Genomic DNA, 8,482 nt, shown 5'->3' on the forward strand with positions numbered 1-8,482 from the left:
GATTTCAACTTTCCAGGAAAAAGTCGGAGACGAGAGTTGAATAAAAGAACTTGCGTGTTGTGTATATGTTGTGTACTTGATGATTTCATGAACAAAACACCTTGTTAGATTTTACTTAGTGAAAATATGTAGCACTCGACGGATAAGGTTTATAGTCCCGACGGATAACTCATTTTAGTCCCGAAGGATGATGACTTATTATCCATCGAGTGAGTAGTTTATGTAACAATAAGTCTGTAGCATATTTCTGCATACACATTGTTTAGAATCTGTAGTAGTACTTAAGTCATGTTGACTTTAGCTAGATATGCAGAATAGGTTGATTAATTGTACATAGATGATGTCTTGTAATTCTGCATAAATGAAAGCAAGTCAAGTGCCTGATTGCTACCCGACGGATAAACAATAATGAATTCAACGGATGATCAACAACCCGATGGATGATCAATAACTCGACGGATGATCATAAACCCGACGGATAAAGAATCCAAATATCTGTTGACAGTGACAACACAGTCACATGCGTCGAGTGTATGCAAATGGAATGTGGTAGCCTATTCAACTGGGTTTTCGAGAACAAAGAAGCATTGCCATTTCCATGCTATTTTGAAGATATTCAAAGGTGCCGGAACAGAGTAATGAAGTAGCATTGTAATATACTAGATAGTTTTTGTTTTATTATCCTGTCTCATTACTTTGTAATTTTGGTGATATATGAACCAAGAAGTAGCAACTAAGGAACTATCTGAGAAACAAGCAGATAAACATCTGTAAGCTGAACTCTTAGCATTTCTCTGCATTCTTAGTTGTTCAATATTTGTAAGCAGCTGTGAGCTTTTTGCACAGAGAGTTCTCTCGATATATATTATATATCTCTGGTGGAATCATTCAAATCCACCAGAAAGTTTTTAAAGACTCTTATTTTTAATTACTTGTGTTTTGATTCATTTAAGTAACTATTCCGCATTCTGCTAATCAATTCACACTTATATATATATTCGAGTTAGAACATTTTTATTCAAGAAAAAGTTTCAAGAATTCCATTCAACCCCCCTTCTGTAATTCTTGTTTCATTGTTAATGGACTAACAATTGGTATCAGAGCAAGCTCTTAACAAACAAAGAGTTTAAAGATCAAAACAATACAGCAAGATGAACAAGAAGGATGTTGGAGTCAAGATTCCTTTTCTGGATAAATATAATTACCATCATTGGAAGGTAAAGATGCATCTTCATTTGCTTTCTCAAGATGAGGCCTATGTGGACTGCATAGAAAGAGGCCCTCATGTTCCAATGAGAGCTGCAACTGGAAATGAGCCATCTGTCTCCAAGCCAAGGCATGAATGGTCTGATCCTGACACTGAACAAGTCAGGAAGGATAAAAAGGCCATGAATATCCTGTTTAATGGAGTTGATGGTGATATGTTTGACAACATTATCAACTGCAAAACTGCCAAGGATGTTTGGGATACAATACAGATCATCTGTGATGGCACTGAGCAAGTTAGAGAAAACAAGATGCAGCTACTGATTCATCAATATGAGCATTTTCATAATGAAGAAAGTGAGTCACTCGCTGATATTTTTAGTAGGTTTCAAAAACTGCTAAATGCTCTAAAGTTGCATGGAAGGGTCTATCAGACAAAAGTCTTTAATATGAAATTCCTTAGATCTCTTCCAAAGGAATGGAAACCAATGACAGTCTCATTGAGAAACTCACAAGATTATAAGGAGTTTACTTTGGAGAGACTGTATGGAATTCTGAAAATTTATGAGCTTGAAATAGAGAAAGATGAGAGGATGGAGTGAGGAAAGAAGAAAGGAGGGTCCATTACACTAGTTTCTGAGTTAGATAAGGAGAAGGAGATGTAGATGGAAGCTGTTGAGTCAACTTCAAGGGTCTGTGAAAGCAAGGTTAAGGGGCTTGCAGTAGAAAGTGAAGATTCTTTGAGCCAAGATGACATGGAAGACATTGATGAACATTTAGCAATTCTTTCCAGAAGATTTGCCAAGCTCAAGTTCAAAAAGAACTTTGGGGCAGCCAAGCCAAATAGAAACATGGTGGATAAATCAAAATTCAAATGTTTCAAATGTGGCTTGGTAGGGCACTTTTCCAGTGAGTGTAGAAAGTCAGATTCCAGTAAGAAAAAGTTTGAGCCTGTGGATTATAAGCAAAAATACTTTGAGCTGCTCAAACAAAAGGAAAGGGCTTTTATTACACAAGAAAACGACTGGGCAGCAGATGGTCTGGATGAAGATGAAGATGTCAGCTATGTCAATCTAGCCCTAATGGCCAAGTCTGATGAAACAGAAACAAGTTCTTCAAGTAATCAGGGAAACAGAAAGAATCTTTAGTACTTCGATAGTGGTTGTTCAAGACACATGACTGGTGATTCTACCCTGCTCACAGAGTTTAAGGAGAGAGCTGGCCCAAGTATTACTTTTGGAGATGACAACAAGGATTATACTGTGGGATATGGCTTGATTTCAAAGGATAATGTCATCATTAAGGAAGTTGCCTTAGTGGATGGTCTCAAACATAACTTGTTGAGTATCAGCCAGCTTTGTGATAAAGGCAACTCAGTAACATTCAACTCAGAAGCCTGCGTTGTGACTAATAAAAGAAGCAACAAAGTGGTTCTTACTGGTGTGAGAAAAGGAAATGTGTACCTAGCTGATTTCAACTCATCTAATGCAGAATCTGTTACTTGTCTTCTCAGTAAAGCAAGTCAGGATGAAAGTTGGCTATGGCACAAGAAACTATCCCATTTAAACTTCAAGACCATGAATGAGCTAGTAAAGAAAGAACTGGTTAGAGGCATTCCTCTAGTGGAGTTTTCTAAGGATGAATTGTGTGATGCCTGCCAAAAAAGGAAGCAGATTAAATCATCATTCAGGAAGAAACTTGATTCAACAATTGAAGAACCTTTGCAACTGCTACACATGGATTTGTTTGGACCAATCAATGTGTTGTCCATCTCAAGGAAAAGATTTTGCCTAGTAATTGTAGATGATTTCTCAAAGTTCTCTTGGATATATTTCCTAAAGTCTAAAGATGAGGCTAGTGAAATCATCATCAATCACATAAGGCAAGTCAATAATCATCCTGATTTCAAAGTTAGAAGAATCAGGAGTGACAATGGAACTGAGTTCAAGAATTCTATCATGAGAGCATTTAGTGAGGAAAATGAGATTCTGCATGAGTTTTCAGCAGCAAGAACTCCACAACAGAATGGAGTAGTGGAAAGAAAGAACAGATCACTTATTGAAGCTGCCAGGACAATGCTTGAAGAATCTAAATTGCCAACCTATTTCTGGGCTGAAGCTGTAAATACTGCATGCTACACTCAAAATATTTCTCTGGTTAATCAAGCAAGATGCATGACTCCCTATCAATTATTCAAGAACAAGAAGCCAACTCTAAATTTGCTTCATGTCTTTGGCTACAAATGCTATATTCTGAGAAATCAAACTGATCAAAATGGGAAGTTTGATGCTAAAGCAGATGAAGGAATTTTTGTTGGATATGCTGTTGATAAAGCATATAGAGTCTACAATCTAAGAACCAACATTGTTATGGAATCAATACATGTTGTGTTTGATGATAAAAAGTTTGAAGGACTTCAAGATGGAGATTACCATGAGAGCCTCAAATTCGACAATGTGGAGATGGTTAGTGATGACAGTGACGATGAAAGTGATCAAGAAACAGTATCAAAGGATAATGCAGAAAAATCTACCACCAATGAAGCACAAAACTCAACATCTGTCGAGTTGCATAATGCTTCATGCGTCGGGAGGCAATCTGCGTTATCTGTCGGGAGACAACCAGCTTCATCCGTCGGTACTCAAAATTCACCATTCGTCGGTTATCAAAAGGAGCAGGAAGTCAAGATAGATCACCTATAGAAAGTTCCCCTTTCTCAAATCAAAGATCCACTAACTCAGGGGGAGTTTCTAACAATCAAAACTCAATCACACATCAAGACAACAATGAGGCCTCTTAATCTAGAGCTAATCTACCTCAACAAAGAAAATGGACAAAAGATCACCCCTTTGAGCTTATTATTGGTGATGTTTCTTCTAGAGTTCAAAGCAGGAGAGCAACTCAAGAAGAATGTCTATACAGCAGCTTTCTTTCAAAGGAAGAACCAAAGAAGGTAGAAGAAGCTTTGTTGGACCCTGATTGGATTTTAGCTATGCAGGAGGAGCTAAATCAATTTGAAATAAATAATGTATGGAAGCTGGTGCCCAAGCCTAAAGGAAAGAATCTAATAGACACCAAATGGGTATTCAGAAACAAGATGGATGAAAATGGCATAGTAGTCAGGAACAAAGCTAGATTGGTTGCTAAGGGCTATTGTCAACAAGAAGGAATAGATTTTGATGAAACATTTGCTCCTGTTGTAAGACTTGAAGCCATCAGAATCTTCTTAGCCTATGCAGCCCATGCCAATTTCAAGGTCTATCAAATGGATGTCAAAAGTGCCTTTTTGAATGAAGATTTGAAGGAGGAAGTCTATGTCAGTCAGCCCCCTAGTTTTGAAGATCCAAATTTTCCAGGTCATGTCTACTATCTTTTCAAAGCACTTTATGGACTAAAGGAAGCACCTAGAGCCTGGTATGATACTTTATCAAAGTTCCTTTTGGAAAATTACTTCACAAGAGGTACTGTAGATAAAACTTTATTCTTCAGAAATGTTAATGGCTCTAGTATACTTGTTTAAATTTATGTAGATGACATTATTTTTGGCTCTACAGATGAGAAACTTTACAAAAAGTTTTCCAAATTGATGCAAAGTTAGTATGAAATGAGTATGATGGGAGAACTAACTTACTTTCTTGGTTTGCAAGTTAAGCAAGTTAGTGATGGAATATTCATTAGTCAAACTAAATATATTTTTGATCTTTTAAAGAAGTTTGATCTAATGGATTGCACATCTGCAAAGACTCCCATGTCTACTGCAACTAAGCTTGAATTAAATACTACTGAAAAGTCTGTGGATATTTCAAGTTATAGGGGCATGGTTGGCTCACTTCTGTACTTAACAGCTAGTAGGCCAGATATAATGTTTGCTACATGTTTATGTGCTAGATTTCAGGCTGATCCTAGAGAATCTCACTTAATAGCTATTAAGAGAATTTTCAGATATCTCAAGGGAACACCAAAACTTGGCATTTGGTACCCTAGAGATTCTGGTTTTGATATAACCAGTTATTCAGATGCAGATTATGCAGGTTGTAGAATTGATAGAAAGAGTACAACAAGTACCTGTCAATTTCTAGGAAACAAGCTTGTGTTCTGGTTCAGTAAAAAGCAAAATTCAGTTTCTACCTCTACAGCCGAAGCTGAATATATTGTTGCTGGGAGTTGCTATGCACAAATTTTATAGATGAAAACTCAATTGCTAGACTATGGTTTGCAAGTTGAGAGGATTCCTATTTTCTGTGATAACACAAGTGCAATTGCCATCACTGAAAATCCAGTACAACATTCAAGTACAAAGCACATAGACATCAAATACCACTTCATAAGGGAACATGTAATGAATGGTACTGTGGAACTACATTTTGTTCCAAGTGAGAAGCAACTTGCAGATATTTTTACCAAGCCACTGGATGAATCCACCTTTTCAGGGTTGGTAAGTGAGTTAGGTATGCTTAATTATTCTTAAATCTTTATGAGATAATTTGCAAGTTGTAATGCAGCTAGAAATATAATTGATTTTTTAGTCTAGGATGAAATTTTGCTAAGTCAAAACTTACATCTCGACGGATGATCTTTATCCATCGAGTTTGATCATCCGTCGGTATACTATTTGCTGATAAAAATCAATTATTTTTCTGGAATATTTTATGACTCGACGGATAACAGTCTATCCTCATCCGTCGAATTGTCTTAATCTCAGCAGTTAATTCCCTTAACATTATCCATCGAGTATACTTACATTTTGTAAGCATAACACGACGGATAATGGGTGGAATTTTTACAGTTTATTTTTAAACGGCTATTTTAGTTAATTCTCATTGGTTACTTTATTTTAGTTTATTATTTTTAGCAATTTTTTTTTGAGATAGTATAAAGGCTTATTTCATTTCAATTGCTTTTCTTTTATCATTCTCAAATCAACTGCTCAAATTTCATTCTCTTTCAAATCACTTACTCTTTCTCTTCAAGCTCTCATTCTCTAACAATGGCACCCGTTTTCAAGATTATGTCTCAAACTGGGTTCATTTATGAGAAGAACAATTTCACTGCATTAGTAAACAAGGGTATTCAATAATCTGGTGATTATCACAAGATGATGGACTTTGTGAAGAATTGCAAGCTTAGCTATGCCATGCTGGAATCACCCACAATCTTTTGTGAAGTTGTTGAAGAGATGTGGACCACTGCTACATACAACTCAACAGATAAGACAATTACACTCACCATTAAAGGTAAAGAATTCTGTATTAATAGTGATGTTATAAAAGCATGTTTCAAGATTCCTAATAACATTGTGACCTCACCACACATTGACACTGATATAATCAATATGCTTAATTCCATGAACTATGCTCTGTCTACTTCTAAGTTAAGTGACATTAGGAGATTGGGCCTTAGGAAAGAATGGAGTTTTAAGTGTGATGTAGTAACAAAGGTCTTTTCATGTAAAGTCAGTAATTTTGATTCAGTCAATATCTCCATGCTTAACATGCTATACATGCTAGTTACAGATAAATTCTATAATTTCAGTGACCTTGTTTTGTTTGAGTTAGGCTTTAAACTAGGAGATTTAAATAAGAGAGGTAAAAATGTGTATTATGCTAGATTCTTCATGATGTTAGCTAACCATCTCTCTGAGGGTATTGTGCTTGAGAACCCTAACAACAAATTGGATTGTTGGGTTCAAGAGATAAGGCTAATTGCAGATTTGAACAGGGTCAATCATCACAATGAAGTGCCACTATTCTATTTCCCTGTAATGGAAGCACCTCAGGTAAGTGAGGTAAGTTCATCTATCCCTACCAATATTCTAACCTCACTAATTTCTTTGAGTTCTAGTGTGGCTATGGCAACTATGTCAATGACCCAACAGTTGCCTACCCAAGCTACCAACCCTACAAATATTTCAAAATCAAAATCAAAGAAAGCTCCCTCTGGTATCTCTCAAAAGATACCAGTTGCAAAATCCACCAAAACCAAAGAGGGGAGTGTGCAGGTGGGTAAGAAAGGTGAGGGAAGGGGTGAACATAAAAGAAACCCTAAGGATAAGGATGGAAAGTTGAGTGGTTCCCAGCCTAGCCACACTGCAGTTTCCCAATAAACTGCAGTGCTTAAAAAGGATAAAAGCTCATTTCTAACTGCATCCTCCCAAAAGGATGTAGTTATTGAACAAAGCTCTCATCCAAGAGCACAGGCCAAGAGGGTTATGGATACAAGCTCACCCCAAACTTATGCCAGAAAGAAAAAATCTAAAACCTTTGGGAATGCACAGAGTACACACACTGTGCAAACTGGTCCAAAAGACACAGTCACTGCACCTTCTCAAATTCAGATTGATGTGGCTCCAATAAATATGGTGTCACAGCCAAAATCTCTAGTAATAGAAGCACCTCAAACACCAAACTCACCAACAAATTTTCTGGATGTGGATATAATAAACACATCAATTCCTGATTCCCCTTTTTTAACTTTGTTGGGAAGCCAAAATCTAGTACAAGTGAGCATTAGCTTTTAGATGATTTGTTGGCTCACTTGCCAATTATTTCAGGAACTGTTGAATCATCTGTGCCCAAAATATCTTCAATCAGCACAGATTCCACAACAGTTTCTTTTCCTAGTTCATTCATTTCTACTCTCTCGACGGATATTGCTCATCCGTCGAGTAGTGATTGTATCCTGACGGATAAGCTTAACAACAGTTATCCGTCGAATAACAAAACCACTCACCCGATGGATATCACTCATCCGTCGAGTATCTCTGCACAGCCTCAAACTTCATTTATTTCAAGTGCAGAAGATTTAGTGGTTGTACAATCACTATTAGGATTGAGAGAGAAGAGTGTTTTGAGTGAGAGTCTGGGTTGCTCCCAGGAAAAAGGAGAGGAAAATGAGTGAAACTATACAATCCATTTCTTCAGGATTGGCAAAAGAGAGTGAGAGGAGTCCCACCTTAGATGGTGAAGGTGAGGGTGTGAGGGTGGGGAGCCAGGGTGAGACCCTGATGCAACAAAAGAGAGAAAACGAGAGAAATGCAGGTACTGGAGCTATAAGGATGGATGTCAATGCTAGTGAGTTAATGAATGTCCAGGATGCAGACAGGGAGGGACTATCTCAGCAACCTAAAGCTGTTATAGATTCCACCTCCCTTGATGCTGAGGCATTTACTCACCCTGTTCCAGCTTATTAACTTCTAGCTGAACAGGGCAATGACGATACAGAAAGAATGCTCAATCTGGTACATACCACACAGTCTATGATAAGAGCTAAGGATGCC

Source organism: Apium graveolens, chromosome 10 (assembly GCF_009905375.1).
Source record: "Apium graveolens cultivar Ventura chromosome 10, ASM990537v1, whole genome shotgun sequence".
Lineage (NCBI taxonomy): Eukaryota > Viridiplantae > Streptophyta > Magnoliopsida > Apiales > Apiaceae > Apium > Apium graveolens.